The sequence below is a fragment of the Aegilops tauschii genome, chromosome 5 (assembly GCF_002575655.3).
Source record: "Aegilops tauschii subsp. strangulata cultivar AL8/78 chromosome 5, Aet v6.0, whole genome shotgun sequence".
Taxonomy (NCBI): domain Eukaryota; kingdom Viridiplantae; phylum Streptophyta; class Magnoliopsida; order Poales; family Poaceae; genus Aegilops; species Aegilops tauschii.
In genome coordinates this window covers 13745972-13763069 of record NC_053039.3, presented here as the reverse complement: position 1 = coordinate 13763069, position 17098 = coordinate 13745972, and positions in this window count along the sequence as shown.

Below are 17098 nucleotides of genomic sequence, written 5' to 3'. Positions count from 1 at the left end.
TCGTGTTCATCGGGAGGCAACGGAATACGTCGTGTTCATCGGGAGCCAACCGGCTTGGACGGAACAACCGATTGAAATGAAGCCTAGCGTACCGCAGAACGGAGGAAACGGCCTTGTGTTTGACCGGCCACGGTCGAAACGGGATCCTGTTCATCGGGAGGGGTCTGGCATACCGCAAAACGGAGGAAACGGACTTCTCTTGGGCCTCCTACGGTCGAAACGGGGTCCTGTTGATCGGGAGGGGTGTGGCGTACCACAAACGAAGGAAACGGACTTGTGTTGGAGCGCTACGGTCGAAACGGGGTCCTGTTCATCGGGAGGGGTGTGGCGTACCGCAAAACGGGACTCCACGGAATACTATTCATCTCCACCGTCAACTGCCTCCACGGGCTACTGTTCATCCACCGTCGACCTCCTCCAGCCTCCACCTGCGACTTTTCATCCACGGGCTCCTATTCATCCAGCCTCCACCGCTCCTCCACCAGCTACTGTTCAACCAGTCCTCTCCACGGGGTCCTGTTCAACCACCCCTCCATAGGCTACTGTTCATCTAGCCCTCCACCGGCTACTGTTACTGTTCAATCATCCCTCCACGGGGTCCTGTTCATCCAGCCCTCCACGGGGTTCTGTTCATCCAGCCCTCCACGGGGTCCTGTTCATCCACGCCTAACCGGCTCGATCGATCGGGGTCCTGTTCATCCAGCGGCAACACCACGGGGTCCTGTTCATCCAACCCCCCACCGGGAACTATTCATCCAACCCCCCAACAACACTCACTGTTCATCAAGGGAAGGAGGCTGCAGGGTTCGATCGGCTTCAGTTAGCAGCAGTAGTGAAGGAATCGCTCGATCAGGTTCAGTTAGCAGCCATCGATCGATCGCTCAGGTTCAATAACGCGTAGCCTGTAGTGCAATCGCTCGGATTCAGTAGGTGAACGCCTCGCTCGGGTTCAGTTAGAGCCCAACGCCTCGCACCCACGCGCATACGTGTACGAGAGAAACGCGCATCGCTCGACCCCCAACCACCCACCATAACCGGGAACTCCCCGATATTTTCCTCGCCGTCGCTTCTACCATGGTTTTTTTCCCGTCATGGACGGCCCAAAGAATGTCATGCAGCTGCGTCTCCAGCCCGCCCAGGACGAAAAGCCCATTTTCTGTCATGATTTTTTGTCATAGAAGTAGGAGCCCACCACATCTATGATGATACCGGGTTTTGTCACAATTATCGTCATAGAAGTGTCATAAGCATGACAGGAAAAAAAAATTCGTTCGGCCCAAAATATCATGGATGTGTCTTTTTTTGTAGTGACTCCGTTCTTGTTAACTTAATACACTAGATGCATGCTGGATAACGGTCGATGTGTGGAGTAATAGTAGTAGATGCAGACAGGAGTCGGTCTACTTGTCTCGGACGTGATGCCTATATACATGATCATTGCCTTAGATATCTTCATAATTATTCCCTTTTCTATCAATTGCTCAATAGTAATTTGTTTACCCACCGTATGCTTTCTTTCAAGAGAGAAGCCTCTAGTGAAAACTATGGCCCGGGGTTTATCTTTTATCATATTATTTTCAGATCTACAAAGTTAAAAACCCAAAAATACCTTGCTGCAATTTATTTACTTTTATTTTATTTTGCACTTTTACCTATCTTTTATATCTATCACTATCAGATCTCATCCTTGCGTAACCATGAAGGGATTGACAACCCCTTTATCGCGTTGGGTGCAAGTATTTGTTTGTTTGTGTAGGTGCTATCATTGGAGACTTGTGTGTTCCTCCTACTTGATTGATACATTGGTTCTTAACTGAGGGAAATACTTATCTCTACTTTGCTGCATCACACTTTCCTCTGCAAGGGAAAAACCAACGCAAGCTCAAGAAGTAGCAGGAAGAACTTCTGGAGCCGTTGCCGGGGAGGATCTACATCAAGCCTACCAAGTACCTATCATAAACTCTCATCTCTTGCATTTACATTATTAGCCATTTGCCTCTCGTTTTCCTGTCACCCACTTCTACAACATTTTTCAGAAAATACAAAAATATTTGCCTTTTTATTTGCCTTCTTTCCGTTTGCCTTTTTTTGCCTTTATGTCTTACTTGGTTTGTTTGCTTGTTCGCTTGGCATAATTGTATGTTTATTGCAAATCAGAAGCAAAAAATTTATGGATCCTCATCCACTTGCTAATCTTTTTAAGAGATCCAACTATGATGAACCAATTGCTAGTGAGTTGAGTGCACTAGATTATCTTTATGAAGTATTGCTTGAAATTCGTGAATTTGAAAATTGTGATGAAGTGCTAAAAGAGGAAATTTATGAAGTGATTAACGATAGTCCTTGAATGAAAAGCATGATTGCAATGGTGTTATTACAAATTCTATTAATGTCAATTGTGCTAATAATATGCAAAACCCCAATCTTGGGGATGCTAATTTTGATATGTCCACTACTTATTGCAATGATCATGATTGGGGTGATTCTTCTTATGATCTTGAAAATTTATTTAATCCTCATGACGAATATGTTTGCGATAATAGTGTAAGTGGATTCGGAAGAGTGTCAACTCTAGGTAATAATGATCCTACTACTTTGGAGAATGATCAATCTTATGAATTTTTTGATAAAAGTGGGCTTGGAGAGGTCATGACTTTATCTGACGATAATCCCACTATAGTGGAAGAGTGTCAACTTTGCATGCATGTGGATCATGTAGAGAATATGTTATGTGATAGCTATATTGTTGAATTTGAATATGATCCCACATGTAATTATTATGAGAGAGGGAAATATGGTTGTAGAAATTTTCATGTTACTAAATTACCTCTCTTCATGTTGAGATTGTCAATGTTTTATTCTTCTTCCTTGCTTATGCTAGTTTTTGCTTGTTTTGATAATTCATTTTCTTATAAAATGCCTATGCATAGGAAGTATGTTAGAACTAAATCTAATTTTCACATGCTATATGATGCTCTCTTTGTGCTTCAATTCTTATCTTTCATGTGAGCATCATTAAAATTATCAATGCCTAGCTAAAAGGGCTTTAAAGAAAAGCGCTTGTTGGGAGACAACCCAATATTTCTCTTTTCTGTTTTACGAGTTTATGCAATTATGCTACTGTTATGATTGTGTTTTAGTATTTTAATTAGTGTTTGTGCCAAGTAAGACCTTTGGGATGATTTGGAAGTTAGTTGATTTGATTCTGTGAACAAGAGAAACTTCTGCGTCCAGTTCTGGAATTTTGTAAATTCACAAAAACGTGTTTTTACTTTGAATTTTTTTACACAAGATTGATACACAAATTGCCCACGTTGTCCTAATTTTTCAGAATTTGTAGAGTTACAGTAGTGAGCAATATTTAGGTTATTATAGACTATTCTGTTTTTGACAGATTCTGTTTTCATTGAGTTGTTCTCTTGTTTTGATGAATCTATGGGTAATATCGGGGGGTATGAACCATGGTGAAGTTAGAATACAGTAGATATAATGCTAATATGAAATTTGAATGAGTTTACAACAGTACCAAAAGTGGTGATTTGTTTTATTATCCTAATGGATCTCATGAGTTTTCTATTGAGTTTTGTGTTGTGAAGTTTTCAAGTTTTGAGTGAAGTTTTGATGGGCTAAGGAATAAGGAGTGGCAAGAGCCTAAGCTTGGGGGTGCCCAAGGCACCCCAATGTAATATTCAAGGACAACCAAGCGTCTAAGCTTGGGGATGCCCCGGATGGCATCCCCTCTTTTGTCTACAATCCATCGGTAAATTACTTGGGGCTATATTTTTATTCACCACATGATATGAATTTTTCTTGGAGCGTCGTGTATTATATGAGTCTTTGATTTATTTGCTTTTTAGTTTTCCACAATCATCCTTGCTGGACACACCTTTTTGAGAGGGACACACATTATTCCTGAATTTATTAGAATACTCTTTGAGCTTCACATATATCTTTTGAGCTAGGTAGTTGCTCTAGTGCTTCACTTATATCTTTTAGAGCACGGCGGTGGTTATATTTTAAAGAAATGATGAAATCTCGTGCCTCACTTATATTATTTTGAGAGTCTTATAAATAGTATGGAAATTTGCTTGGGTTATGAATTTAGTCCTAATATGATGGGTATTCAAGAGGGATATAATAAAAACTTTCATCAAGATCGTTGAATATATGAGAAGTTTGATTCATTGCATTTGTTTTGAGATATAAAGATGGTGATATTAGAGTCATGCTAGTGAGTAATTGTGGTTTAGTAAGAATATTTTGTGTTAAGGTTTGTGATTCCCGTAGCATGCACGTATGGTCTCTCGTTATGCTATGAAATTGGAGCATGGTTTATTATTGATTATCTTCCTTATGAGTGGCAGTCAGGGACGAGCGATGGTCTTTTCCTACCAATCTATCCCCCTTGGAGCATGCATAGTAGTACTTTGCTTCGAGGGCTAATAAACTTTTGCAATAAGTATGTTAGTTCTTTATAACTAATGTTGAGTCCATGGATTATACACACTCTTACCTTTCTGCATTTTGCTAGCCTCTTCGGTACCGTGCATTGCCCCTCACCTCGAGTGGTGGTGCAAACTTCGTCGGTGCATCCAAACCCCGTGATATGATACACTCTATCACACATAAGCCTCCTTATATCTTCCTCAAAACAGCCACCATACCTACCTATTATGGCATTTCCATAGCCATTCTGAGATATATTGCCATGCAACTTCCACCGTTCCATTTTATTATGACACATATCATCATTGTCATATTGCTTTGCATGATCATATAGTTGGCATAGTATTTGTGGCTCTGCCACCGTTCATATTTTTTATATATGTCACGCTAGATCATTGCACATCCCGGTACACCGCCGGAGGCATTCATATAGAGTCATATTTTTGTTCTAGTATTGATTTGTGATTCTTGAGTTGTAAGTAAATAGAAGTGTGATGATCATACTCATTATTAGAGCATTGTCCCATGTGAGGAATATAAAAAATGAAAAAGAGGCCAAATGAGCCCAAGAAAAGAGAGGCCAAAGTGCCCAACAAAATAAAAAACAGAAAAAGAACGAAAAAATGAGAGAAAAAGAGAGAAGGGACAATGTTACTATCCTTTTCCGCGGTTGTGCTTCAAAGTAGCACCATGTTCTTCATGATAGAGAGTCTCCTATTTTGTCACTTCCATATATTACTATTGGGAATTTTTCATTATAGAACTTGGCTTGTATATTCCAATGATGGGCTTCCTCAAATGCCCGAGGTCTTCATGAGCAAGCAAGTTGGATGCACACCCACTTAGTTTTCTTTTGAGCTTTCATACACTTATAGCTCTAGTGCATCCGTTGCATGGCAATCCCTACTCCTTGCATTGATATCAATTGATGGGCATCTCCATAGCCCGTTGATTAGCCTTGTCAATGTGAGACTTTCTTCTTTTTTGTCTTCTCCACACAACCTCCAACATCATACTCTATTCCCCCCATAGTGCTATACCCATGGCTCACGCTCATGTATTGCGTGAGAGTTGAAAAAGTTGAAGCGTGTTAAAAGTATGAACCAATTGCTTGGCTTGTCATCGGGGTTGTGCATGATAAATACTTTGTGTTAAGAAGATGGAGCATGACAAGACTATATGATTTTGTAGGGATAACTTTCTTTAGCCATGATATTTCGAAAAGACATGATTGCTTTTTAGTATGCTTGAAGTATTATTATTTTTATGTCAATATTAAACTTTTGTTTTGATTCTTATATGGATCTGAATATTCATACCACATAAAAAAAGATTACATGATAAACATGTTAGGTAGCATTCCACATCAAATTTTTTGTTTTTATCATTTACCTACTCGAGGACGAGCAGGAATTAAGCTTGGGGATTCTTCAACGTCTCCAACGTATCTATAATTTTTGATTGTTACATGCTATTATATTATCAATCTTGGATGTTTAATATGCATTATTATGCGATTTTATCATTTTTGGGACTAACCTATTAACCTAGTGCCCAGTGCTAGTTGCTGTTTTTCCTTGTTTTTGTCTTTACAGAAAATCAATAGCAAACGGAGTCCAAATGGAAAGAAACTTTTTGATGATTTTTCTTGGACGATGATTTTTCTTGGACCACAAGACACCCTCGAAGCTTCGGGAGGAGGTCAGAAGGGCCACGAGCTGGCGACAAGCTCAGGGGGCATACCCGGGGGGGGGGGGTGTCGGGGTTACGATCCTGACAATGAGTACTAGGGGTACGAATAAGGGGCAGAACCTAGCTACGGCGCAGGTGTAACACTCGGTGTTTAACGAGTTCAAGCCCCTCTTGGAGGAGGAAACATCCCTACGTCTCGTGCCCTGAGGCTTGGTTTTGATTTGATGGGTATGGTTACCAATATTTCTCGACCCCCACTAAGGAGGTGGGCGGCAACTTATATAGAGTACACCGCAGCCCCATGTCCTCCACGTCGCTGATACGTCTCCAACGTATCTATAATTTATGAAGTATTCATGCTATTATTTTATCATTCTTGGATGTTTTACAATCATTTTATAGCAACTTTATATCATTTTTGGGACTAACCTATTGACCCAGTGCCCAATGCCAGTTGTTGTTTTTTGCTTGTTTCTACATCGCAGGAAATCAATATTAAACGGAGTCCAAACACCGCAAAACTTTTTGTGGATTTTTATGGACCAGAAGACCACCAGAGGGCCAGAGCAGCACTTGGGGGGTGCCCCGAGGGGGGCACAACCCACCAGGGCACGCCTGGGGGGCCAGGCGCGCCCAGGTGGGTTGTGCCCACCTCAGTGACCTCCCGTACCCCCTCTTCGCCCTATAAATTCCCAAATATTCCAAAACCCTTCGGGTAACCCTAGATGAGAAGTTCCACCGCCGCAAGGCTCTGTAGCCACGAGAAACCAATCTAGACCCCGTTCCGGCTCCCTGCCGGAGGGGGATCATCACCGGTGGCCATCTTCATCATCCCGGCGGCCACCATGATGAGGAGGGAGTAGTCCACCCTCGGGGCTGAGGGTTTGTACCAGTAGCTATGTGTTTAATCTCTCTCTCTCTCTCTCTCTCTCTCTCTCTCTCTCTCGTGTTCTTGAGATGGCATGATCTTGATGTAACGTGGGCTTTGTTAATGTAGTTGGATCATATGGTGTTTTCCCCTCTCTATCTTGTTGTGATGAATTGAGTTTTTCCCTTTGAGATTTCGTTGTTATCGGATTGAGTACTTTTATGGATTTGAGAGCACTTGATATATGTCTTGCATATGAATACTCGTGGTGACAATGGGGTATCATATTGATTCACTTGATATATGTTTTGGCACTCAACTCGCGGATTCTCGAGGTGACATTGGGGTAATCTACACATAGGGGTTGATGCACGTTCTTGTCTTTGTTTCTCCCGTAGAAATCTTGGGGCACTCTTTGAGGTTCTTTATGTTGGATTGAGTATTATGAATCTGAATTTTCTTTGGTGTTATATTAGTACGAACTCTAGGATAGATCGAACGGAAAGAATAGCTTTGTGTTATGTTAGTACGAACTCTTGAATAGATCGAACGGAAAGAATAGCTTTGAGGTGGTTTCGTACCCTACAAAAATTTTATTCTTATGTTCTCCGCTAGATAGGAACTTTGGAATGATTCTTCATCGCACTTTGAGGGATGGTTATATGATCCAATTATATTAACATTGTTGAGAGATTGCACTAGCAAAAGTACGGACCCTAGGCCTTGTTTCTAAGCATTGCAATACCATTTTTGTGCCCGTTTACTATTTGCTACCTTGCTGTTTTTATTTATTCAGATTATAAAAATATATTTCTACCATCCATATTACACTTTTATCACCATCTCTTCGCCGAACTAGTGCACCTATACAATTTGCCATTGTATTGGTTGTGTTGGGGACACAAGAGATTTCTTGTATTTGGTTGCAGGGTCGCTTGAGCGAGACCATCTTCATCCTACGCATCCCACGGATTGATAAACCTTAGGTCATCCACTTGAGGGAAAATTGCTACTGTCCTACAAAACTCTGTGCTTGGAGGCCCAACACGAGTCTACAAGAATAAAGTTGCATAGTAGACATCAGTCGCCGGGGAATTAAGTGACATTGAATGCGTCAGTTACAAGTATTATGAGCTTCTACTACATCAGTTATAGGTAACAGTAGTCTTGACTCTGCTTCAAGGGCGACTTAGGATTCCTCGACCGTTGCAGCTCCCATGCCGTCCCTTCACCTCTTTAGTCTGAGTGGTGGTTGTCCAGCCGAGTGACGGGTGGTTGTCCGAGTGCTGTCGAGCTGTCCGAGTGGACTCCCTGATATGTGCATCCGAATGCCGGCATGATCCTAGGACCTACCAATGGTGGTGATGGGCCCCATGTGGGTCCCATATGATGGGTCCTTGACCCTACCTGTAATAGGTGACCTCATCATTAGCCCCCGAGTCGGTTCAGGTTTCATAGGGTAAACGAACCGATCCTTTGTTTAAGTCTGAGTGCTTCTAGGGCACTCGGAATATGTTTTCGAGTCGTGGTTCGCTGCTCCTTGGATGAAAACACAACGGATTCTGGACAACAAGTTTACCCAGATGACCGGGTGTTGTCGATCGCCGAGAAAAACCTGGTGGCATTCATTTGTCTCTCGGGGGAGATAGACTTGAGGCCCGTGTGAGAGCATACCATAACAACTCGAGTGGTGACGCTGGCGCGAGGCCTGATTCTCTGGAGAGATGCCACTCCTTATCCCAGGAGAACGCCGGCGCGGGCCTTCTATGAGTCCAGGTTTACGAGTCATACGCCTTGGAGCCTGTTGAAGGGCCAAGTCAACCTGCGGAGGGATGTCGAGCTCGTCTTATAGCAATCCTAAAGTTGACTTCAATCAGGTGTTTAGCATGGCCGAGTGCACGAATCCCCATGGAGGGTGGTCAGTTGGACTGACATGCATCCTTTAGGAAAGGAACCGGGGGTAATCAATCGGATTGATTCACCCGAAAACCTTGGGATTTGAATTTGTGTGTGCGCGCGCGGAAGTGGTAACGATGTGCGTTAGTGGGGAAAGTGGGGGCACGGCTCCTCGATTTTCGTGCACAAAATCCGCCACGTGCAACATCTGTTCTGCGCGATGCCTTGCCGCGTGCTGTCGATCCGGGGATCTATGGACAAGATCTGGCATATGATTTGCTCCGTGATATAAAAGGTTTAGGGGCTGAGGCCGGGACCCTATATCCCCTTCTCTCTGCCTCGGCCTCTCCATTCCTCTCCAGACTCGAGCGTTCAGAGCACCCGCGGCCATGGCGAGAGATTCCACGGCCAAGGCGGAGAAGACGAAGAAGGCCGGGAAAGCCACCTCCTCTGGCTTCGGTGCGGCGGCTGAGGGAGTCCTGGACTAGGGGGTCCTCGGGCTGCCGGCCTATCTCTTATGGGCCAGACAGGTGGGATGCTGTACGACTACTGCAAGGCCAAGCTATAAGGTGACTCCGTGTCTGGACAGGAAACCCTCGAAGCTTTGGTGTGTCCTTGATGTTGGCTTGAACTACGTCGGTATTTCCCCAAAGAGGAAGGGATGATGCAGCACAACAACGGTAGGTATTTCCCTCAGTGATGAGACCAAGGTTATCGAACTAGTAGGAGAATCATGCAACACTACGTCAACGGCACTTGCACACAAATAACAAATACTCGCAACCCGACGTGTTAAAGGGGTTGTCAATCCCTTTCGGGCAACGGCGCCAAAGATAGGCAAACGGACGTGAGAGAGTTGTAAACATTGATAGATCTAACACCAAATAAAATAAAGTGCAGCAAGGTATTTTTGTATTTTTGGTTTAATATATCTGAAAATAAAAGCAAAAGAAAATAGATCACAAAGGCAAATATAATAAAGAAGAGACTCGGGGGCCGTAGATTTCACTAGTGGCTTCTCTCGAGAAAATAGCAAACGGTGGGTGAACAAATTACTGTTGGGCAATTGATAGAACTTCAAATAATCATGACGATATCCAAGCAATGGTCATTATATAGGCATCACGTCCAAGATTAGTAGACCGACTCCTGCCTGCATCTACTACTATTACTCCACACATCAACCGCTATCCAACATGCATCTAGTGTATTAAGTTCATGGAAAAATGGAGTAATGCAATAAGAACGATGACATGATGTAGACAAGATCTATTTATGTAGAAATAGACCCCATCATTTTATCCTTAGTAGCAACGATACATACGTGTCGGTTCCCCTTCTGTCACTGGGATCAAGCACCGTAAGATCGAACCCACTACAAAGCACCTCTTGCCATTGCAAGATAAATAGATCAAGTTGGCCAAACAAAACCCAAATACCGGAGAAGAAATATGAGGCTATAAGCAATCATGTATATAAGAGATCAAAGAAGACTCAAATAACTTTCATGGATAAAAAGATAGATCTAATCATAAACTCAAAGTTCATCGGATCCCAACAAACACACCGCAAAAAGAGTTACATCATATGGATCTCCAAGAGACCATTATATTGAGAATCTAACGAGAGAGAGGAAGCCATCTAGCTACTAACTACGGACCCGTAGGTCTACAAAGAACTACTCACGCATCACCGGAGAGGCACCAATGGACATGATGCACCCCTCCGTGATGGTGTCTAGATTGGATCTGGTGGTTCTGTACTCTGCGGTGGCTGGAATTGATTTTCGTCGACTCCCCTAGGGTTTCTGGAATATTGGGGTATTTATAGAGCAAAGAGGTGGTTCAGGGGGCACCCGAGGTGGGCACAACCCACCTGGGCGCGCCTGGGTCCCCAGGGGCGCCATGGTGGGTTGTGCTCCCCTCGGAGAACCCCCCACGTGCTTCTCTGGCCCACTGGATGTCTTCTGGTCCAAAAAATCCACAAAAAGTTTCGCTGCGTTTGGACTCCGTTGGTATTGATTTCCTGTGATGTAAAAAACATGCAGAAAACAACAACTAGCACTTGGCACTATGTCAATAGGTTAGTACCAAAAAATGATATAAAATGATTGTAAAACATCCAAGAATGATAATATAACAGCATGGAACAATAAAAAATTATAGATACGTTGGAGATGTATCAGCATCCCCAAGCTTAATTCATGCTCGTCCTCGAGTAGGTAAATGATAAAAACAGAAATTTTGATGTGGAATGTTGCCTAACATGTCATATCATATTCTTTTCTTTATAGCATGGACATTTGGACTTTTATATGGTTCAAAGCAATAGTCTAGTTTTGACATGAGACTTAAATACTCAAGCATATCAACAAGCAACCATGTCTTTCAAAATATCAATGCTAAAATAAGTTATCCCTAGCCCATCATGCTCAATCATCGATCCATTCATGAAACACACTCGCATATTAGCTACACCGAATGCTCAAGTAAGATCATAGTGCCTCCTAGTTGGTGCTATATAAGAGTAGATGGAGACTCAAATTGAAAATAAAAATTGCATAAAGTAAAAGAAAGGCCCTACGCAGAGGGAAGTAGGGATTTGTAGAGGTGCCAGAGCTCGAAGCAAAAATTGAGAGATTGAAAGTGCAACTATCCCTGGGTGGTTTTGGTAATTCCTAACAACATATAGCTCATTGAGCTAATGCTATTCCAAGATAAATATTTCAGGAAAGCTCAATGATTGGCATGGCATGGATTAGATAGTGGACCCTTCAAAATGCTAAGGACAAAAGATTGGCTCAAGCTCAAAGCACAAGACCCTACATTTTCTATTTTAGTGATCCAAGATCACATTGAGTCTATAGGAAAAGCCAATACTATTAAGAAGGGATGAGGTGTTGCTTAATTAGGTTCTTGCTCAAAATGCTTAGTGATATGCTCCAAAACCCTCCACTTCTTTCTCATATCAACATATGTCCCAAACCATAAGTCCAACTCGGCTCCACCGATTCTTTCTATTCGGAGCCACCGAGTTCAGTTGACATAGCCACTGCCAGAAACCCTAGTCTTTTCGGTCTCACCGATAGGGATCTTGGTCTCACCGAGATGGGATTGTAATATCTCTGTTTCCCTTCGTAACGTTTTGGTCAAACCGAGATGAGCGATCGGTCCCACCGAGATTGCAATGCAAGCTCTCTGTTTCCCTTTGGTAACGTTTCGGTCCAACCGAGATGAGCGAATCGGTCCCATCGAGTTTGCCTGACCAACTCTCTGTTTGTCTATTACCAAAATCGGTCTCACCGAGTTTGTGTAATCGGTCTCATCGAGATTATGTTATGCCCTAACCCTAATGATATCGGTCCCACCGAGTTGACATGTCGGTCCCACCGAAATGCCTAACGGTCACATTATGAACCAAATCGGTCTGACCGAGTTCTCTGAATCGGTCCCACTGAGTTTGGTGATTTGTGTGTAACTGTTAGATTTTGTGTGGAGGCTATATATACCCCTCCACCCACTCTTCATTCGTGGAGAGAGCCATCAGAACATGCCTACAATTCCAATACATATTTTCTGAGAGAGAACCACCTACACTTGTGTTGAGGTCAAGATATTCCATTCCAACCACATAAATCTTGATCTCTAGCCTTCCCCAAGTTGCTTTCCACTCAAATCTTCTTTCTTCCAAATCCAATCCTATGAGAGAGAGTTGAGTGTTGGGGAGACTATCATTTGAAGCACAAGAGCAAGGAGTTCAACATCAACACACCATTTGTTACTTCTTAGAGAGTGGTGTCTCCTAGATTGGCTAGGTGTCACTTGGGAGCCTCCGTCAAGATTGTGGAGTTGAACCAAGGAGTTTGTAAGGGCAAGGAGATCGCCTACTTCGTGAAGATCTACCCTAGTGAGGCAAGTCCTTCGTGGGCGACGGCCATGGTGGGATAGACAAGGGACCCTTCGTGGGTGGAGCCCTCCGTGGACTCGCGCAACCGTTACCCTTCGTGGGTTGAAGTCTCCATCAACGTGGATGTACGATAGCACCACCTATCGGAACCACGGATAAAAAATCTCCGTGTCAACATTGCGTTTGCTCCCTCAAACTCCTCCCTTTACCTACATATGCAATTGTTTTACATTCCGCTGCTATACTCTTCGAATTGCATGTGTAGGTTGATTCCTTGACTTGTGCTAAGTTCTAAAATCTGCCAAGAACTAAAATTGGGAAAAGGCTAGATTTTTATTTGGTCAAGTAGTCTAATCACCCCCCCTCTAGACATACTTTTGATCCTACAGAGATAAAAACATTTTGAGAGGCATGCTTTTCCCACCAATGAAAACGACTTAGATCTCCCAACACTTTCCATGCTAGATATATCATAGGCGGTTCCCAAACAGAAAATAAAGTTTATTCCTTTTTCCACCATACTTTCACTTTCCATGGCTAGCCGAATCCACGGTTGCCCTCCATACCAACACTTTCCAAGGAATTTATTATTTGACAACATAAAGTAAATTCATTTTTCATTTCGGGACTGGGCATCCCTAATACCTTTGCCTTACTATCGTGCAATGACTAGTGAATAAACATTCATCGTGAGAATAACACATGTAGCATGGAAAATATTGGCCACCCCTCACCGCCTCGCGAGCGGTACGAGCACACAAAAGAGAAAATTATTTTGAGAATTAGAGATGGGACATACAAATTTGCTTAGAATGGCAAAATAATACCGCATATAGGTAGGTATAGTGGACTCATGTGGCAAGACTGGTTTAAAGGATTTTGGATGCACAAGTAGTGATCATACTTATTGCAAAATGAAGGGTAGCAAAAGATTGAGAAGCGACCAACCAAGAAACGAATAATCTCATAAGCGAGCATTAAACATAATTAACACCGAATAATGCACCACAAGTAAGATGTAGTTTCATTGCATGACTATTGATTTTCGTGCTTGCATAGGGAATCACAAACTCTAACACCAATATTCTTACTAAAGCACAATTACTCATAACCATGACTCACATATCACATCATCATATCTCAAGACTATTACAAGGAATCAAGTTTATTCTGTCTAATGATCTTCATGAATTTTTTATTATATCCTTCTTGGATATCTATCACTTTGGAACTAATTTTCATGTGTTGCTTTTGATAAGCTCAAACAGATATAGGTGAAGATCATGAGCATAATATTTCTTTCTCTCAAATTAATTTAAGTGAAGCAAGAGAGAATTTCTTCAAAAAATTTACTAACTCTCAAACAAATCTAAGTGAAGCAAGAGAGCATTTCTTCAAAAATAACAAAGCACACCGTGCTCAAAAAGATATAAGTGAAGCACTTGAGCAATTCCATAGCTCATAAAAATTTAAGTGAAGCACAGAGAGCAATTCTAACAAGTCATGGCATACACTACAAAAAAATACATTTCCGTGATGATACGTGTTTGTCACAGTAGGTCACGTTTTCTGTCATGCATGTACATCCATGACAATTTTATGACAGAATCAAGATAGTCATACCTGTGCTATCGTAGAAGTGTTCCATGACATTACCAAAATTATCATCACGGAAGTGTCCACTTCCATGACGATAAATCGCGCGTCATAGAAGTGCTTTCGTCAAGGGTGACCGACATGTGGCATCGACTGGAACGGGTCGCCGTTAAGCTATCGGGTCCGGTTTTGGATCCGATAACCCGTTAACAGCCCAGACCAATGGGGATTTTCCACATGTAAAATTCTCATTGGCCGGAGGAAACACGTGTTGGCTCACCGTTGGGACAGATGTCATCCACTCATTGGACAGGAGGTGACTATGATACGTCGACACGTGGCACGGCCCAACCGAGGCCCAGTCCAATGAAAAGGTCAGCCCAGCTAAAGGCCCACCATGTTTTTTCAGACAATAGTGGGCTGGCCCGTTAACAGCCTGCCATGTTTTGGGTCAAATTGAGGCCCATACCAGATCAGGCCCGTTCACAGCCTGCTGTGTTTTGGGCCAAATTACGGCACATATCGGATCAGGCCCCTTAACAGGCCACTGTTCTTTTGGGCCCATTCTAAGACATGTTTGCATTTCAGCCTGTTAAATGCCCGTTTACCAGTTCGGCCCGATAATAGTTTCGGCCTGTTAGAGGCCCGTGGTGTATCTGGGACATTGTGGGCCCGGTTTAACTTTAGGCCATTTAACGGCCCATGCAGAAACTGGGCTATTTCTTGTCCGAAGAAACTTTAGGCCGCTTAACGGCCCGTAGTCTTCGTGGATAAATTTCAGCCCAACTAGCCTATCGACTTGTTAATGGCCTGTGTAACAGTTGGGCCTAATTACAGCCCGCGTTGAATCCGGCCTGCTTACAGCCCATCTGATAATGGCCCGTGACACTTTTGGGTCTATGGCCCGCGTGGATACCGGCCTTCTTAAAGCCGATAATTTTATTTGGCCAAACAAGCCCGAGATATATTTTGGCCTGTTAACTGCTCGTCCTATTTGGGCCCAACATGGGCCTTAGGAAGTTTTGGCCTGTGAATTTTTCGGCTCAACGCTAGCCCAATCTAGGTTTTAGCCTGTTAAAAGCCCATGGTATTCTCTGGCCCAGCTGGCCAGAACTTTACTCGGCCTGTTAAAGGCAGGAAACTACTATAAGTTTAGACCTGCTAATGGCCCAAGATGATTATAGGCCCACGTTTTGGCCCATATGAGTAACGGGCCGGCCTGAAGACCGACAACATTGAGATCCACTGAACCTTCCGTCCTAAATTACAGCATACCGACCAAGAATAAACCTAGACTATACAACAATAAAATTACAGCATATTACATCCCCTCAGCATCAAAGTTTGCCGCCAGTGATAATAAAGGGCAACCAGACAGCAGATTACATAAACTGGGCAGGTCGCCACTAGTGGTAGTTAACAGGCGGACAAAATAATAGACAGAACCGACATCACTTCAACACAGTTTAAGAAAGGTTTGCTCGGCCCAGGTGCTGCAGCGCAAGCAGCTTAGCAACCTGATGAGACTGCGCTTCTTTGGCGCTCATATCCACCAACTTAAGCTGCATAGCATCAATAAACATCATGTACTTAAGGTTAATCTTGCATACAGATTGGAGTTCCAATCGTATTTGAGCGGAATCATGTATTTCTGCATGAATTTCAGACTGAAGAAGTCAAACAGATTCAGGCGACGACTTCATCGAGCTTGTGTCACTGAGTAAGTTTGACACTACATCAAGATGTGACTTCGTGGTTGTATCCCTACCCTCAATATGTGTTGCCTTCTCCTCTGGAATATGTGTTAGAGGGACAAACAATGGGGTCGTCTCACTATCATTGTGGCAGTTCTTCCTAGCAGCAGTGTTGTCACCCTGAAAGAGAAACAAGTAGGTAGATAACAGGTTTTGCACGTATAAGCATCAGCGCTGTCAATTCATCTCATTTCTTTGTCAGAAATAAAGAGACACTGTTTAAAATAACATTAACACAATAGGCATTGTTCATAGTTAAGACGGCAGGAAATGGCATTGTGCAGGAGCGGCCAGCTTCACCAGACCACTGGATTATAGATCAAGAACACAAGCATATATGTAGTTCTAAACAACGTATAAGCATGAATGGTGAGTGTACTGTCAATTTATACCATTTTAGATTGGTAAATAAAGAGACACGATTTAAATAACATTAATATAATAAGGCATTGTTCATAGTTGAGACATAGCAGGATATGACATTGTGCTGTTGTTGGTAGTCTCACCACACCACTGGATTATAGATCAAGAACACAAGCATACACATAGTGCTAAAGAAGATAACTTTCTATGTTTAGTTTAATTACATGGTACGAATAAGGAACTAGATTGTACAACTAAAAGACTGAAATTGAGAAGGACAAACTTATGTTTATGTACTTCTACTTTATAAACTTTGAACAAGCAATTTGATGCAGACGACAAAAATAAACAGCATTTTCACTCATAGCTATCCAAATATACACAACATTGTTTGAAGGCTCGAGGAGGACAAACTTACATTAGTAGTGAAGACAGCCTCTATAAAGGCCTTGTCCATATTGGTGGGGGGCAATTCAAGAAGTTTACCGCACACTCTTCTTCAAGAGTATTGCCTTTATTCTACATTTTGTTAAGAGTAAATATAGATGTGAAAATATAGGAACAAATGAAGATTATT